At 45.6% G+C, this 18485-nt stretch overlaps 1 long non-coding RNA gene across 1 annotated transcript; it reads right to left on the reverse strand.

Annotated features, from left to right (window-relative positions):
• Window positions 1-5449: 5449 nt before the first annotated feature.
• LOC115646347 lies at window positions 5450-18485 on the reverse strand. The gene is made up of 3 exons (XR_003998999.1): window positions 18447-18485; window positions 17738-17881; window positions 5450-5489 (listed from the first exon to the last, which is right to left on the reverse strand). It is a non-coding gene; the product is annotated as an uncharacterized LOC115646347 (long non-coding RNA).

Raw genomic sequence — 18485 nt, forward strand, 5'->3', positions numbered from 1 at the left:
AAAAAGCCAAACAGGATGTTAGGAATCATTCAAAAAGGGACAGAAAATAAGATGGAGAATATCTTCTTGCCCTTATATAAATCCATGGTACGCCCCCATCCTGAATACGGCATACAGATGTGGTTTCCTAATCTCAAAAAAGATATACTGGCATTAGAAAAGGTTCAGAGAAGGGCAACTAAAATAATTAGGGGTTTGGAACAGGTCCCATATGAGGAGAGATTAAAGAGGCTAGGACTTTTCAGCTTGGAAAAGAGGGGACTAAAGGGGGATATAATAGAGGTATATAAAATCATGAGTGGAGTGGAGAAAGTGAATAAGGAAAAGTTATTTCCTTTTTCCCATAATATAAGAACTAGAGACCACCAAATGAAATTGATGGGCAGCAGGTTTAAAACAAATAGAAGGAAGTTCTTCACACAGTGTACAGACAACCTGTGGAACTCCTTACCTGAGGAGGTTGTGAAGGCTAGGACTATAACAGCGTTTAAAAGATGAATAGATAAATTCATGGAGGTTAAGTGCATTAATGGCTATTAGCTAGGATGGGTAAGGAACGGTGTCCCTAGCTCTGTTTGTCAGAGGGTGGAGATGGATGGCAGGTGAGAGATCACTTGATCATTACCTGTTAGGTTCACTCCCTCTGGCATTGGTCACTGTCGGTAGACAGAATACTGGGTTGAATGGACCTTTGGTCTGACCCAGTATGGCCATTCTTATGTTCTTATAACAGTTTTCAAGTACATAGGTTGTTACAAGGAAGGGGGAGAAAAATTGTTTGTAACCTCTGAGGATAGGACAAGAAACAATGGGCTTAAATTGCAGCCAGGGAGGTTCATGTTGGACATTAGGAAAAACTTCCTGTCAGGAGGGTTAAGCATTGGAATAAATTGCCTAGGAAGGTTGTGAAAGCTCCATCATTGGAGATTTTTAAGACCAGGTTAGACAAACACCTGTCAGGCATGGTCTAGATAATACTTAGTCCTGCCATGAATGCAGGGACCTTGACTAAATGACCTCTCAAGGTCCCTTCCAGTCCTATGATTCTATGACAGAATATATTGTGACACTATCACCACATTATCTCTGGGGGTCAAGTGTCATCCAACTGCAAAGCATCATCCTCACAACATAATGAGGTAAAATTCCTCATTATTATTAATTATTAATTTTAATTTATCCTACAGTAGCACCCAAATGCAGCAGTCAGCTAGGGGGTCCCATTGTGCTGAATGCTGGAATAAAAAACGAGAGATTGTCCTGACACATCATAATCAATTCACAACACAATGTAATAATACTTAGCTCTTATATACCACTTTTCGTCAGTAGATCTTGTCATAAACAGATAGCTAAGGGTTAATGTCTCTTTCACCTGAAGCACCTGACCAGAAGACCAATCAGGAAACCGGATTTTTTCAACTTTGGGTGGAGGGAATTTTGTGTCTGAGGTTTTTGTTTTCTGTCTGCCTGCTTTCTCTGAGCTTTGGAGAAGTAGTTTCTGCTTTCTAATCTTCTGTTTCTAAGTGTAAGGACAAAGAGATCAGATAGTAAGTTATATGGTTTCTTTTCTTTGGTATTTGCATGAATATAAGTGCTGGAGTGCTTTGATTTGTATTCTTTTTGAATAAGGCTGTTTATTCATATTTCTTTTAAGCAATTAACCCTGTATTTTGTCACCTTAATACAGAGAGACCATTTGTATGTATTTTTCTTTCTTTTTAAAATCTGTTAAAGTTTTCTTTACTGGGAAATTTCAGGGAAATTGAGTCTGTACTCACCAGGGAATTGGTGGGAGGAAGAAATCAGGGGGAGATCTGTGTGTGTTGGATTTGCTAGCCTGATTTTGCATTCCCTCTGGGTGAAGAGGAAAGTGCTTTTGTTTCCAGGACTGGGAACGGAGAGGGGGAGTCACTCTGTTTGGATTCACAGAGCTTGTGTCTGTGTATCTCTCCAGGAGCACCTGGAGGGGGGAAGGGAAAAAGGATTATTTCCCTTTGTTGTGAGAATCAAGGGATTTGGGTCTTGGGGTCCCCAGGGAAGGTTTTTTCAGGGGGACCAGAGTGCCCCAAAACACTCTAATTTTTTGGGTGGTGGCAGCTTTACCAGGTCCAAGCTGGTAACTAAGCTTGGAGGTTTTCATGCTAACCCCCATATTTTGGACGCTAAGGTCCAAATCTGGGACTAGAGTTATGATAGATCTCAAAGCACTTCAATCCAGGGGCGGCTCCAGCCTCTAGCACGCCAAGCGCGTGCTTGGGGCAGCATGCTGCGGAGGGCGCTCTGCCGGTCGCCAGGAGGGCGGCAGGCGGCTCCGGTGGACCTCCCGCAGGCGTCCCTGCGGAGGGTCCGCTGGTCCCGTGGAGCATCCACAGGCAAGCCTGCGGGAGATCCACTGGAACCATGGGACCAGCAACCGGCAGAGCACCCCCTCGGCATGCCGCCGTGCTTGGGGTGGGAAAATGGCTAGAGCTGCCCCTGCTTCAATCTTTAATACATTTCTTCTCACAACATCCCTGTAAGGTAGGGAAGTGCTATAATCCCCATTTACAGCTAGGGAATTGAGACTAAGTAACTTTCTCAAGGTTACGCGGGAAGTCTGTAGCAGATTAGGAATTAAACCCTGATGGCCCAGATCCTTCCTTATCAGGGTGTGCCAAACATCACTATGTAGGAATGGCTCAAAATGTCATCTTGTCACATTGAAACTTCATCGCAAAAGGGCAAAGCCCCATCACATTGTACAAAAAAAGTCTCACTTTAACCAAAGGGTCATGGTGTTGTGCAATGCAAGATTGCCTCACTGAGCGGCAATGTCATTGCATCAGTCACTGTGTGATCACACTGTACTGTCAACTCATTAAGTCCGATCAAATTGTTCATAGGCTATAAAGCAGCTGTATTATGTCAAGTCACAAAGTCTTCGCATCGAAAAGCAACATCATCGTTGTCATGGTGAAAAACTAAATAAAGATGTCTGTATTTTGTGCTCGTATAACAAAACAATGTTATACAGTTGAGCCATTGACTGAAGACTAGGTGTGTCTCATGACAAAAAAATGAAGATCAATAAATATATGATCTAAGGCCAATCATAATGTATGGCAGATGCTGAAGGTGTGTTCATTTTAAAAGTATTTATCCAGTCTAAGGGTTTGGCTACCATTGCAGGTGTGCAGCGCTGGGAGTCTTCGTACAGCTGTGTAGGGAAAGTGCTGGAGTGTGGCCACACGGACAGCTACCAGCGCTGCAGTGTGGCCACATTTGCAACGGTGTTAGAAGTGGTGCATTATGGGCAGCTATCCCACAGAGCACCTCATCCCATTTTGGCACCGTGGGTTGTGGGAAGTGGGCGAGTCATTCTGCTTCCTGTCCCAACGCCCCGTGATGCATCGCTTCACATCCCAGCAATCCGTGTTTTTCCATCCACGTTTGGCGCCATCTTGACTCTCTCAACGGTTTCTGTGCAGCGCGATTTCTGTGGGAAATGGAGCCCGAACTGCTGAGGAGTATGCTGACGAGTCTCGCCAGCACATCACGTTAGGCAGTTGAGCTATTCCTTAAGATACAAAGTGATGAGGAGTCTGACGATGATAGCGAGTCGCCTGACACGTATGACACTAAATTGCTTCTGGCATTCACGGAAATGCTCAGCACCGTGGAACGCCGCTTTTGGGCTTGGGAAACAAGCACTGAGTGGTGGGATCACATTGTCATGGAAGTCTGGGATGATAAGCAGTGGCTGCAGAACTTTTGGATGAGAAAAGCCACTTTCATGGGACTGTGTGCTGAGCTCACCCCCACCCTGTGGCGCAAGGACATGAGATTGAGAGCTGCCCTGACGGTGGAGAAGCAGGTGGCTATTGCAATCTGGAAGCTGGCAACTCCAGACAGCTACCGATCGGTCAGGAACCAGATTGGAGTGGGAAAGTTGACCGTTGGAATCGTGTTGATGCAAGTTTGCAGGGCCATTAATCGCATCCTGCTAAGAAGAACCATGACTCTGGGGAACGTGCAGGACATTGTGGATGGCTTTGCCCAAATGGATTTCCTTAATTGTGGAGGGGCGATAGATGGGATGCATATTCCTATTCTGGCACCACCCCACCAAGCATCCGAGTACTTTAATCAGAAGGGGTATTTCTCTATGATTCTCCAGGCGCTTGTGGATCACCGTGGGTGTTTCATTGACATTAACACAGGCTGGCCCGGAAAGGTGCGTGAGGAATGCATCTTTCAGAACACTGGCCTGTTCAGGAAGCAGCAGGCAGGGACTTTTTTCCCAGACCGGAAGATCACAGTAGGGGATGTTGAAATGCCCATTGTGATCCTTGGAGACCCCGCTTACCCGTTAATGCCTTGGCTCATGAAACCATATACAGGGAAGCTTGACAGGAGCAAGGACCGGTTCAATTACAGGCTGAGCCGCTACCGAATGACTGTGGAGTGTGCTTTTGGCCATTTAAAGGGGCGCTGGCGATCTCTGTATGGGAAGCTAGACTTGGGGGAAAGCAGCATCCCCACGGTTATATCTGCATGCTGTACCCTCCATAATATTTGTGAAAGGAAGGGTGAAAGATTCAGTCAGGCATGGACCTCTGAGGTTCAACGCCTGGAGGCTGAATTTGCACAGCCAGAGAGCAGGGCTACTAGAGAGGCCCAGCACAGGGCTTCAAGGATTAGGGATGCCTTGAGGGAGGAATTTGAGGCTGAAAACCAACAGTTATGTTTGGTGCCTTGCACAGGAGTGAAGTGCAGTGGTTACAATGTTAGTAGAATCTGTTTTCCCTAAGCTGATTTGCAGTGCCTGTTTCTTTCCTAGGCTAAGGTATCTTTGACTTTCTGCAATAATAAAGATTGTTTTCAAAGCCAAGAATTCATTATTGAAAAGAAAATAACTTTATTGACAGATACACAACATTTTGGGAACCTAAAAGGGCAGGGAGGCGTGGTGGGGAACTGTAAAGTCATAGGTTTGAATATGTCCTGTCTAGAGTGCTGTGCAATGACTGCTGCACTTCAGGATGCCTATACTGCATGGTGATGGGGGTTGGGTGCAGAGGGTAAAGGTTGTAGTTCTCAGGGCTGGTTGGTGAATGTACAGGTGTTGGAGGCAGCTGGTGGTGGTAAGAACCTGGATGCTGGGGAAGGGAGGTTTGAGCTGACATTGAGGCACAAGGGAAAGAGCTTTGGGACGGGGTGGGGGTCAGCATGGTAGTGCTTTGCCTGCATGGCTACGAGCGCTTGGATAGAGTCCGCTTGGCGTGCCAGGATGCTCATCAGCTGCTTTGTGCTTTTCTTCCAGGCCACTGCATTTTTCTGGCGGATCCTGCTTTCCCTTTCCCTCTAGTCCTGCACTTTTTGATTCTCTGTGGCAGAGTGATCCATAACTGCTTGCAACAGGTCTTCTTTGCTTTTTCTCGGCTTCTTCCGGAGGTTTCGGAGTCTTTGAGCTGTTGATAACACGGGCAGCCGAGAACTCAAAGTTGCTTGTGGAAAGGCAAAAAAGGCAACACTTAACAGAGGCAGCATTGTTTATATCTCAGACAGTTATTCCCAGACAGTGAAGGAGTAACATTCTTCACAATAGCATAATTTTCCCATACCAAAGAGAGCGCACATAACCCACAGGAGCCCCGAAATGGTGAGTAAGGGGAACTGATTGCTTCAGGGCTGTACTGGAGTTTCTGTGCATTGGGGAAAGCAAACAGCTCCAGGGGGCACCTACACTGAACACTCTCCCAACATTTTCCACAGGAGTTGATCCTGGAAGATATCTCACTGCTGCGGGTCACCTGGGAAGAGTGGGAGGGTCTTCTACAGCAATGCGGATTCTGCCCTGGCCCCTATGCAGCTTGCCTGTGTGCAGCAATGGTACCCCCCGCCGCCCTCACGGCACAGTGACGCGGACACGTTAGCCTAACTGAGACAAGGACCACGGTGGCTCTCCCAATAAACTTGCGCAAGCGCATTGCCCATACTCTGGCTGAAACTTTTGAAGAGATTACCAAGGCCGATTACCGTGATGTGATAGACCACATCAATGCACTATTCCACATCTGGGCATGCATGCAGAACCCTCCTTCCTCTCCCGAAAAATTTCCATCCTGAAAATAAAAGCCGCTTACCGGGAACCCGCCCCTCTGTTTGTCCTCCACCAAGTACCAGCTGCTGCGACTGGCTATCTTCCTGCTGGCTTGAGAAGAGCTCCTGGCTGCATGCCTCCAGGGACTCTGGGGTGTCTCCCCCAACCCCAGTACCCTCACTCTCAGTTTCCTCCTCCCCGCCCTCCCTGCCTCCCCGTTCTGAAGTGTCCATCGTGGTCCTCGGATTGGCGGTGGGGTCACCCCCAAGTATCGCGTCCAGCTCTTTGTAAAAACGGCAGGTCATGGAGGCAGCGCCAGTGCGGTGGTTTCCCTCGTGGGCTTTGCAATAGGCACTCCGCAGCTCCTTCACTTTAACCCTGCACTGCAGCGCGTCCCGGTCATGGCCCCTTTCCAGCATGGCCTTTGATACCTGCCCAAAGTTATCATAATTCCTACAGCTTGAGTGTAGCTGTGACTGCACAGCTTCCTCCCCCAAAACACTGATGAGGTCCAGCAACTCGCCATTACTCCATGTTGGGCTCGTTTGGCGCGTGGAGGCATGGTCACCTGGAAAGAGTCACTGATTGCTCAGCCAGGTGTGGAGTGCAAACAGGAAGGGGATTTTTAAAATTCCCTGGGCATTTAAAGGGTGGGTCACCTGAGGCCAGGGCAGTAGAGTTCGAACTGATGAGCAGAGTGGCTGAACAGGCATTCTGGGATACTTCCAAATACCTCTGGAGGCCAATAACAGCCCTTTTGATGGCCACACTGGCGGAGCAGCGCTGCATCACCAGTGCTGCAGTCATTATTCCCCAGGCTGAGGTGGAGTACATGCAGCGCTGTAGCCAGGGAGGTACAGGGCTGTATGTGCCTTGCAAGTGTGGATGGTGAGTTAGTTGCAGCTCTGTAAAGCCACCGTCAGCGTTGCAACTCTCCAGTGTAGCCAAGCCCTAAGAAAACGCTGCCAGTTAACTGTATGAAACAGCAATTTTCAAGACAATCTACCTATGCATGTGCATTTCACAGCTCTATGAAAAATTCTCTCTGAAGCAGAAAGCTCAGCTCAACTTTAATTGGGGAAGTTGCAACTCCTGCTCTATTATGTATCTAATCCATAATATTTCTAAGGCACCTATCAAAGTGATATCTAAACAGACAGCTCTGAAGGAGCCAAACATTCACTGTGCGCAAAGGGCTCTTTGAATCAATGTGGTTATTTCCTTTCAGAAGCAGGTGTTCACTACAACAACAGTTTGTTCCCTCTCGCTGGTCAGTGGGACCTCAGTGCCTCGATAAGCATAGTATGCCTCATGTACAAAACTAGACTTCCTAGCTCCAATTTGTTTGCCCCATAGAGGTAAATCTCTTCCACATTTGGGACATATCTCCTACTCCCCAGCCAATTTCTACAGATGTCACTGTCACCCCACTAGCTTCTCCTGCACCTCCTCAGAGTTTTCTCCACTAGTTTGTTCCTCTCCCTTCTAAATAGGGTGACCAAATGTCCCTATTTTATAGGGACAGTCATAATATTTGGGGCTTTTTCTTCTATAGGCGCCTATTAACCCCCCACTCCCTGCTCTGATTTTTCACTCTTGCTGTCTGGTCACTCTAATTCTAAAGCACATGGCTGGAGCAGGGAACTGAATGAAGTGTGTGGGCGGGGCAGAAGTATGCATTGCTGTATTGTTCTTTTCCCCATGCAAGGTCTTGGTTTGTGCTCAACTTCCCGTTTTTGCCCACGTGCACCAAGCTGAGCAGAGTCCTGAGGACTGGCTTGTGAGAGAGAAGTGAAAGGTCAACATGGATTTCCTTCTGAGAAACATTTCCTTTAATATTCCTGATCCACCCCGTACCCATTACAGGGCCTGATCACCTCAGATTTCTGCATAAAGGGTGTGCCAAGCCTGCAGGGGGTCTGAGGTCATCCTGGACCAAATTATCGTCTGGTGCCACTCCACTGAAGTCAATGGAGTTATGCCACTAGAAGATGTGGCCTTTTCTTCCCAGCATGCTTGTCAGAGCTGAGAAATTTCTTCTCCAGCTGGAAATTTCAGCGGAAACCTTGTGAGAGTCCCGTGGTTCCAATCAAAGGAAACCATATCCAGAGAACGAACAGCAATATCTTAAAACAATAGCCCTATGATAGTCTTCTGAGAAAAAAACTAGCAGGTGGTCCTTGGAGTCCTGAGTCTAAGTTGTCTGGATGCTTCCAGAGCAGGAAGCCCTGTGTCACCTGATAGCACAGAGATCCAAAAGGCAGCATACTAAGTCACCCTGCCCCCCACAACCTTGGGGATCGTCCAAAGGAAGAGAAGCTGCTAGGCAAGACCTTCCTTACACACCCAGACCCTGCAGCCAAAGCAGAGCTTTTTTGCGTCACGAACTAAAGCCCTGCTCTTTTATTTTCAGAAAATGTTAAACTGCCAAGAGGTGGCAGCTTGACAACTTTGCAATCTGAAGTCCTCTCCTACCATATGGAACAGGCATAGCACAAACTGAAGCAGGTTGCATGGTAAGGGTGACATAGCCACTCACTGGTCTGGATTGTACCCTTGTATTTCACAACCTGGAGAGTTCTGTACCTGGACAGTTCTGTCTCTATGGTTCATTCTGTCCTTCTTGGCCTCTCTGCACCAGTTGCAGACATGATTTCTGTGACAGAGATACTAGGAAGTGGTCTGAGACTCATCAGCATTTCACACAAAGCACCCTAAAGGTAGTCCCTCCAGAACAGGGTTGGGGTGTAATGTGGTAGAAATATGCACTGTTGAAGGTTAGGCTACACTGTTCTATGGAGAAGCATCTCCAAAGCTGTCAAGACTTTAGGTGATAACTTCAAGTCACTATCAACATGGGCTGGATTTAAATTAGTGGCCTAGACATAAATAGCATCGTGGCTTATTGCTAACCCTGTGAGTCACAGCCAGTCCCCCAAACCCCAACACAGACCATCCAGCAAACCAGAACCCAGTAAGAAAAGATAACAGAGAGAAGCAAACTGATCAGGAAAAACAAACTGCTTGCCTCCAGGCTGCAGTCTTCAGGTGCTGTCTGCTCTACAAGAACAACAGTACCCACCTGCTGAAGTGTAGAAACAGATTGACAGAGCCAGAAGAGCACCCATTAGTCCCCTACTACAGGACAGGCCCAACAAAGAAAATAACAGAACGCCACTAGCCGTCACCTTCAGCCTCCAACTAAAACCTCTCCAGCACATCATCAAAGATCTACAACCTATCCTGAAAGATGATCCCTCACTCTCACAGATCTTGGGAGACAGACCAGTTCTCGCTTACAGACAGCCCCCCAACTAGAAGCAAATACTTACTAGCAACCACACACCACACAACAAAAACACTAACCCAGGAACCTATCCTTGCAACAAAGCCTGGTGCCAACTCTGTCTTCATATCTATTCAAGTGACACCATAGTAGGACCTAATCACCTCAGCCATGCCATCAGGGGCTCGTTCACTTGCATATTTACCAATGTGATATATGCCATCATGTGCCAGCAATGCCCCTCTGCTATGTACATTGGCCAAACCGGACAATCTGTATGCAAAAGAATAAATGGACACAAATCTGACATCAGGAATCATAACATTCAAAAACCAGTAGGAGAACACTTCAACCTCTCTGGTCACTCAGTAATAAACTTAAAGGTGGCAATTTTGCAACAGAAAAGCTTCAAAAACAGACTCCAACGAGAAACTGCTGAGCTTGAATTAATAAGTAAACTAGATACCATTAATTTAGGCTTGAATAGAGACTGGGAATAGCTGAATTATTACACAGATTTAATCTATTTCCCCATGTTAAGTATCCTCACTCCTCTTGTCAACTGTCTGAAATAAGCCATCTTGATTATCACTACAAAAGTTTTTTTTCTCCTGTTGATAATTGCTCATCTTAATTAATTAGCCTCTTAGAATTGATATGGCTACTTCCACCTTTTCATGTTCTGTATGTATATATATCTCCTTACTATATGTTCCATTCTATGCATCTGAAGTAGTCGGCTATAGCCCACGAAAGCTTATGCTCAAATAAATTTGTTAGTCTCTAAGGTGCCACAAGTACTCCTGTTCTTCTTGCCAGGAGAGCTAGTTATTATTTTTATTTGTGTTGCAGTAGTTCCCAGAGAATCTGATCAGGGCTCTATTGTGATAGGCACTGCATCTGCGCACACACACAGTAAAAAACAGTGCCTGCCCCAAAGAGCTAGCAATATACGCTATGACAAGACACAATATGAGAGAAAAAATGGAGGAGGACTAGTCAAGTCAGCATGTTATTGTATAATAAGCAATTTCCTTGGCCCCCATCCGGCTAGCCATTGTAAACCAGTTAGGGGACATACATGGCTCCAGTGGGAATGTCAATTGGACCTTAACTGCATTTCACAGACTGGGCAGAATAATGCATTTGCCTGGTTACATTACAAGGTAATATATCAACTAGAACCATGTCTGTAACTGGACTAGGAGACAACTAGGTTGTACCTAGAGCTGATCAGGATATTTTTGATAAAACTGAGTCATAAAATGCTGACTTATAAAAACCCAAGCTTTTAGGGACAATATCAGTTTTGAGGAGGAAGGTTTTGTGGGTGTGGAATTTCTGGCCACAGAGACAGATCAACCCCAGAATAGCCAGGTGATTGGGGCATTTATGGGACTCTGCCTAATGCAGAAGTGGAACTTGAATATGGGTTTTCTACATCCCAGGTGAGTGCCCTAAGCACCATGCCTCAGTCTCTCTCTCTCTGCATTAAAGATTTCAGTAGCTCTTGGTTTTGCTTCATAGCAGAAGGGGAACTAATAGCAAAACCACAACTTTTTTTGAAAACGGAATTCTTGTTTTCTGGCCAGCTAAAGCAGCAGACACATTCTGATGTAGTTGCCAATCTGAACTGAATACACAACCTGGGTCACATTCACTGGTTGCATACAGGGTTGTGGTTACAGAGATATCATAAGCAAGAGGAACAGATTCTTTCATAGGTGTGAGTTTATTTGCTTTTCTCTGTGATTGTTTGGATTTTACAAGACCATAAAATGATATAATCTGAGGATGTAAAAAGAATCTGGCAAAGATCTAAGTACAAAACCAACTACCCCACCCCAGGCTAGCTCCTGGCACACTGGCTCCACCTCTGCACTCCTCCCATATAACCTGGGTTCCATTGTGCTCAACAGTGCTGTTGGCAGGATGACTAGGTGAATTCTAAAAGTTTTGTGCAGCTCCATATGTGAGATGTCTAGCCCGTAAGAGAAAGTCACCGATTTTCCCCACTTGGCTTCAGTAAGACCATTCCTGTTCTTAAAGTTATGTGTGAGTTATTATTTATTCATATCACAGCGGCACAAAGCAAGGCAAGACTGGTGCCCCATTGCGCTAGGCGCTGTACAAACACACAGTGAGACAGTCACTGCCTAGAAGAGCTTACCAGCTAAATAGATGAGACAGGCTAGGGAAATACAGGCACATTGCAATTTGCTCAAAGTCACCTAGTGGCTTAGTGGCAGAGGTAGGAATTGAACTCAGTTCTCCTGAGACCCAAATCAGTGTCTTAACCACTAGATCACACTATCTTGCCCATAGTATGGTGGATCAAGGCCTTTGAAACAGCCTCTCACTGCAAGAAATCTCATATATAGGACTGTACAGAACTACCAGTCCTTCCACCCCTGGGGCAGGCCTGTAGCTAGGAAAAAAACATGAAGTTTAGGAAGAGATGGATCCCACCTCCCCCCCTCAAAATAAAAAAAAAATGGAATAGGGTGGCCAGTGATCCTCCTGTGAACAATTTGATATGCTCCTCTCCCTGCCACATCAACTACTACCCCATCCCCCTACCTTTTTGTGGGACCCTTCTGCTCCCCTCCAGTTACTCTCCTGGGCACCAGAACACTTTGTAGGAGTCACCCTCACCATATTTCTGATGTTCCCATAGAACTGGTTTAGAGTAAGGATCACATTTGCAAATGGGTTTTAAAAATGCCCCTCCTGGAGCATTTGTTTGCAAACACAGATGTAAAGGGGCTTTTTTTGTTGTTTGCAATGGATGTGTACATAGATTTTTCAGTTGCATTGTTTAGAGGCCCATCTGAAAACTTTTGCTTTAAATAGGAGCACAAAAGCAAAAATAATGTTGAGATAACCGCATGGGCTTTAACATATTCTCCCGACCAAAGGGCTGCTGCTGGGAGCTGGTTTATTGTGGCAATTATAAGCTTTACACCTTGCAACCACAAGCATAGTGACATGAGCAGACCCTTTTGCCTGCATGGAACCTGATTGAAGTCAGTGAGGCTCTCTGCAAGTGCAGCAATGTATCCACGCAGATCCAATTACCGGATCTGACCCTTAGTTTGTTACTGGTGAATTGCTCAAGACAGCTGAGCTGTATGCACACAGCTATTATTGGGAGTCTACTCTCAAGAGCTGGGCTGTGCATGCTGGCTTGTTGTTGTAGGATTGCCTGTCAATCCTTGGACTGCAGTCTCTGCTTTATTATAGCAGGGTGCTCAAGAAGGTGGGTTACTGCACCCAAGTTTGTCACTGGGTTGTTCCGCATGCACTGTCTTCTTCACTCCCTCTGTAGCATCTTGTACCAGCCACTGCCAGAAGAAAGGATAGTGGGCTAGATGGACCATTGGTCTGACCCAATATGGCCCTTCTTATGATTTGTTGTGACAGCTTACTCATTGATGCAGGACCCTGGTTTTCTTGGCAATTCAAGGGTATCAACATTGTGGATTATTAAAAAAATTCTCCAAGAATATTCAGGGGATTTCCTAATACAGTCTGATGAGGGCAAGGAGGCGGAGGCTGATGTGCTGGGGTGAGGGAGGCAGGTAGCAATGGTTTAGGGCAAGGGCTCTCAATCTGGGGGTCGTGACCCCCTCAAGGGGTCATGAAGTTATTACGTGGGGGTCAAAAGTACATGCACAAAACAGAGAGCAACTGCAATAAACTATCTAATTTAAATCTAGCGTTTTAAAAAAATTACACATTCACTACGCTGCCGCGGAAGGGTATTTACTTCAGAAAGTATTGTGAACATATAAAACCATGATCATTGCTCCTAAACAAAATATATATTTGTATTATTACCACGTTAAGAAAATTGGACTGCAGGGATTGGAGTATCATGTGCTCAGGTTTGTTGCCTTGAGACTAAAAAGGTGGGACTTTGAGACTACATTAGAGGACTTGATTGTTCAGCAGCTGAAGAGTCTCATTAAACTGCAGACACATCAGACAACTGAGATCAGCACACCAAAAATAAATAAATAAAAAATTAACAGTCAGACACACAGAGAGAGGCAGTACTGGGGGGCAGGGGGATTTGCAGGAGCCATAACCACTCCAAAATTTGCCTTAGTGCCCCCTAAAGCCAAACTCTCCCAATGCGAAGGTCAAATGTTACCCAGAAGTAAGGGTGGCTTGGTATAGCATTGTCACCCTTACTTCTGCAATTCTGTGCTGCTGCTGGCGGCAACACTGCCATCAGAGCTGGGTGCCCGGCTAGCAGCTGCTGTTCTCCCACCACTCTGCTCTGAAGCCAGCACCTGCTGCCAGAAGCAGTGCAGAAGTAAGGGTGACAATGGAGCACTAAGTCTGCTATGAAAATGATATTGACAAAGTATCATTATGCAGCCCAGTATTAAACCCCCCAGCATTAAACAGTAACTAACTTTTCTGCTTCTAACAATAATTCAATAAAATGTGTTAGTCTTATTTTAAAAGTGGTGAGAAAAGGTACATTCATTTTAAACAAGAGGGTTATACATTTAGCATTTAAAAATATATAAAAAGTGCTTTTAATTTATAAACGGGAGAGGAGAGGGTCACACTCAGGCTTGCTGTCTGGAAGGGGGTTTCACAAAAAGTTTGAGAGCCACCGCTTTAGGGCAAAGTCCACGTGTGCATTCTTCGATAATTATGTCAGCCCAGGAGATGACTCAGCAGGGCAGGGCTTCTCCGCTTCTCCAGCGAAAACAGCCCCTTAACTCAAGGAGACAGGAGGTTTTGGCTTTAACCCTATAACTGCTGGAACGCAATATCTTACACACTTACTCAGTCACACCAAAGGATCCACAAACTCCTATACGTGCAGTACCACTGAAGCTAAGCTACATTTGGATCGGGTGACCAGATGTGATGGGCATGAGTGAGTGAGTCTTATATAGGTTCCTATTACCCGCCACCCCCATCCTGATTTTTCACATTTGCTTTCTCATCACCCTACATTTGGAGAGGGCAAAAGCAAGGTTCCTAAAGGGAGAGGGACTTTTTGCGCAAGATCAAACTAATAAATCTTGCCCTCACACAACTACATGTTTGAAAGGCTGCGTTCAAAAGACCCACTTAGAGCTCAGTTTATGTACCTAGGAACAATGGTCTCTTAACCAGCCAGGATTTGAACCTCTGATTCTAGGGTTTTTCTATAGGACACTGAGAGTATGTCACCACTGCAAACCCACAGTGCCTAGTCTCAGAGCCTGGGGCTAAAAATAGCTGTGTAGATATTCCTGCCTGGGCTGGAAACTGGGCTCTGAACCCTGGCATAGAGGGTCTGAAAGCCAGGGCTCCAGCAGGAACGTCTAAACTACTCTTTTTAGCTCCGCAAGCCTGAGTCAATTGACCCAGGGGGCTCTGAGACTCTGTGCCACAGGTTTTCCTTTGCACTGTAGACATACTGAAAGCCACTTCCTCTGGGGTAACTGGAGCTGAGCAATGGCCTGAGCCAGCTTCCATTGACGACAAAGGTAGTTCTCATTGAATTCAGTGGGATCAGAATCGGGCCACACAAGAAGCCAACTTCTTAACCCTTTCTCTGCAGGCCCATGAACTAACCTGCTAAAGGAGTTTGATCTAAAATAAAACCTCAACAAACAAATTCCCATTGACTCGATAAAATAACCCAGTGCTTTGAGAGCCTCAGGATAAGGCAATACAAAAGTGCAAGGTATTATCTGTAGTACTCATAATACAGGCACACAGTTTTTCTCTTGGCTTTTGTAATGTCCAAAAGAGAGATAATGAGAACAATGGAAAAAGCAGAAAAGCTCCTTCACACCATACATGAGTTACAATAGCACCTGGAGGTCCAAAGTGAGATGGGGCACATTTGTGTTAGGCAGTAGACAGTAAGAGACAGTACCCACTCCAAAAAGCTTCCGAGCTAAATAGACAAGACCAGCCAAAGATTGGGAGGAAAAAAAAAAATTAACATCTTCATTTGACAGCTGGGGACCTAAGGCCCCAGAGAGGTTAAGACCCAGATTTTTATAGGTATTCAGGGTTGGTGCACTCAGCCTACCTGATTTAGGAGCCTAATCCTCATGTCCAAATGTAATGGGCTTTTGCTCTTAAGTGCCTAAATCACTTTTTAATATGAGACTTAGGTGTTACAATACTGAGCCCGAATACCTTTAAAAATCTGGGCCAAAGTGGCTTGTCCAGGGTTATACTCTGGTACAGCTGGGAATTAAACTCTGTTCTCATGAGCCTCAGACCAATGTCTTAACCTCAGACCACCCTTCCTACCTTTAAAAGGAATGAACCTTCCATTCATGATAAAATTATTTGATTACTCTGAACGGGCGGCTCAAGACGGTCACTTGATCTCAACTCCCCTTCGTAAATGAACAGACAAAAGTGCTGACAGGCCGAGACTGCAACTTAATATTAGAATTCAAAACATATGCATGCAAAGGAACGTTACAGTTAAACAATAAGCCTGGAAAAACATTGGAACGGGAAGTCAGCATTCAAATATCCTCATGCTTCATGCACTCCTTAAAGAAATGGACATAAGCAACAGTCATAAAATATCAGGGGTGGAAGGGACCTCAGGAGATCATCAAGTCCAACCCCCTGCTCAAAGCAGGACCAATCCCCAGACAGATTTTTACCTCAGTTCCCTTAATGGCCCCCTCAAGGATTGAACTCACAACCCTGGGTTTAGCAGGCCAATGCTCAAACCACTGAGCTATCCTTCCCCCTGTTAGGGTCACAGTTACTCTGGACAGGACAAAAATGTCTAAGCTGGGATATGGAGCCAGATCCTCAAAAGTTTTTAGGCATGCATGGGAATTTGGTGCCTAAATACTTAGGAGGATCTGGGCCATAAACCCTTCAGCTTCAGGGCATAAAAGACACCACTATGCAAGGTTAACCATTAACTGAGCAAGGTGAAGAAGAAACTTCCCCTATGGGCAAGTTATTATGTAATCATCCATTATAGGCATTTTACACCTTCCTTGGGAGCCCCTGGTCTTGGTCACTGCTGGAGGCAGAATGTTGGATCACTGGTCTGTTTGTCCCAGTGGTCCTCTTTCAAGAGTCTGTTAGAGCACTGGGAAAATAGATTTGCAAATAATTTTGTTTTGAATCAGAGGTAGAAAGACTGGGAGCTGGGATGAGGATTTGGAATCCAAAACCAGCTCCGGTTCCCAACCCCTTTTCAGCTGACCTTGGTGACTCATCGAGGGCCTGATTCTCCTCTCACTAGTGCCACTTTTACACCGTGACAGGTTTCAAAGTAGCAGCCATGTTAGTCTGTATCTGCAAAAAGAACAGGAGTACTTGTGGCACTTTAGAGACTAACAAATTTATTTGAGTATAAGCTTTCGTGGGCTACAGCCCACTGAGTTACTCACTATTTATACCAGAGTGAGAGGCCCTTAGAGTATACTTTGCTGGGTGATAAGGACTGTGTGGAGCAGGGGCAGGAGGTGTGAATCCACAGTGTTCATGAAAGATAAACACACACAGACATCCTCCGTCATCTATGAGGCAAACGTCTGCCCTGGAGTTAGATCCTTAAATGGCAATAATGTCATTTTCATTGATGGGTTGATGGAAGCGCAATGTTTGCCTAGGGCAAAGCAGGTTGTGCAGGTGGAAATTCCTGCCTGGTGGAGTGAATCATGAGTCAGCCGTTCAGCCCTTTGTAGAGTGAACACTTCTGTGGGGGTTGGGAGTGTGTTAACCACTCATAACTACTCTTCAGGTTACATACTCATACAGAACGCTTATTTGTGTTCAAAGCTCTGTACAAACATTGTCCATTTGCTTCACCCAGTGTGGTGGATATAGGGTGACCAGACAGCAAGTGTGAAAAATTGGGACGGGGATGGGTGGGGGTAATAGGAGCTATAAGAAAAAGCCCCAAATATCAGGACTGTCCCTATAAAATCAGGATATCTGGTCACCCCTAGGTGGATAGGTAAAGATCTCCATTTCACAGAGAGGGGGACGGAGACAGGCATCCTGGTTCCACAGCAGCTGATTGGTGGAACCAGAGGCAGAACTCAGGACTTCCTGATACCCAGGGTTCTTATTAAATATTAAAGTAGTGTCTAGGATTCACTGTCATGGACCAGGTCCCCATTGTATTGGCCCCAAAGAGCTTACAGTCTAAATCAAGAGACAACAGATGGAGACCGACAAGGAGAGCACAATGAAGCTGTGAGATAGTATTGTCTAAGTGGACAGATAAAAGGTTGTATTCATGTCATCAGACCAGGCTGCCTTTCTCACTATACACCACATTGTCACAGTACATCATAGGGAACAGTGCAAGTTATTAGTTAAACTGGAAATCAAGTCAAGTTCTGCCACACACTCACCATGAAATCTTGGACAAAGTATTTCCCCAGTCTGTGCTTCAGGTTCCCCATCTGTCATACGAAAATATTAGCTTCTTCCTGGGGACACAGCAAGGCTTCCTGAACATGTGCCAAGCATTCTGGGATCCTCAGAAGAAAGGTGCTCTAGATAAAGGCAAAGTATTACCCTTTGACATGGAATATACACTGACACTCAAATATCGTTTTTGCAAGGGGCTGGCAACTCCTACAGTTGCTCTAAGGCACTGAAATGATTGGAGTTGTAGCTAGGTGTAGTCAAGACACACAAACAGATATTTTTAATTTAAAAAAGGAAGGACATTGAGCCTGCATGTTCTTACTCATGAATCTGGGCAAACTGATTTAATTTACAATGCTCACAGAAGTGTGGGCTGCCTATGTGAATGGATGGGCCCATCTTATTAAGCTGTCCTGCAGTGATTCAAGAGCATAAGTACCAACTTCAGGGCAGCCTGTTAAGAACCAGATCACAAACTCCAAATTGGCTGTGATGTCTGTACTTAGACTGCACCACCCAATCATCACATGTAAACTGCTCAGACACTCTAACAGCCTTAACATGGAGCCACAGACAGGCCCCTGGGTGCTCTGATCCATCTTGTCACCTAGGCGAGCCTACCTTTGAGATAGGCTCTTGTACCATGAATCACAACAAGTTACTCTCAATCCCCAAGGGCCATTCACTTACCCCAGGTCAATTGCACCTTAGATCTCCCACCAAAGACAA

Source organism: Gopherus evgoodei, chromosome 2 (assembly GCF_007399415.2).
Source record: "Gopherus evgoodei ecotype Sinaloan lineage chromosome 2, rGopEvg1_v1.p, whole genome shotgun sequence".
NCBI classification, from domain to species: Eukaryota; Metazoa; Chordata; order Testudines; family Testudinidae; genus Gopherus; species Gopherus evgoodei.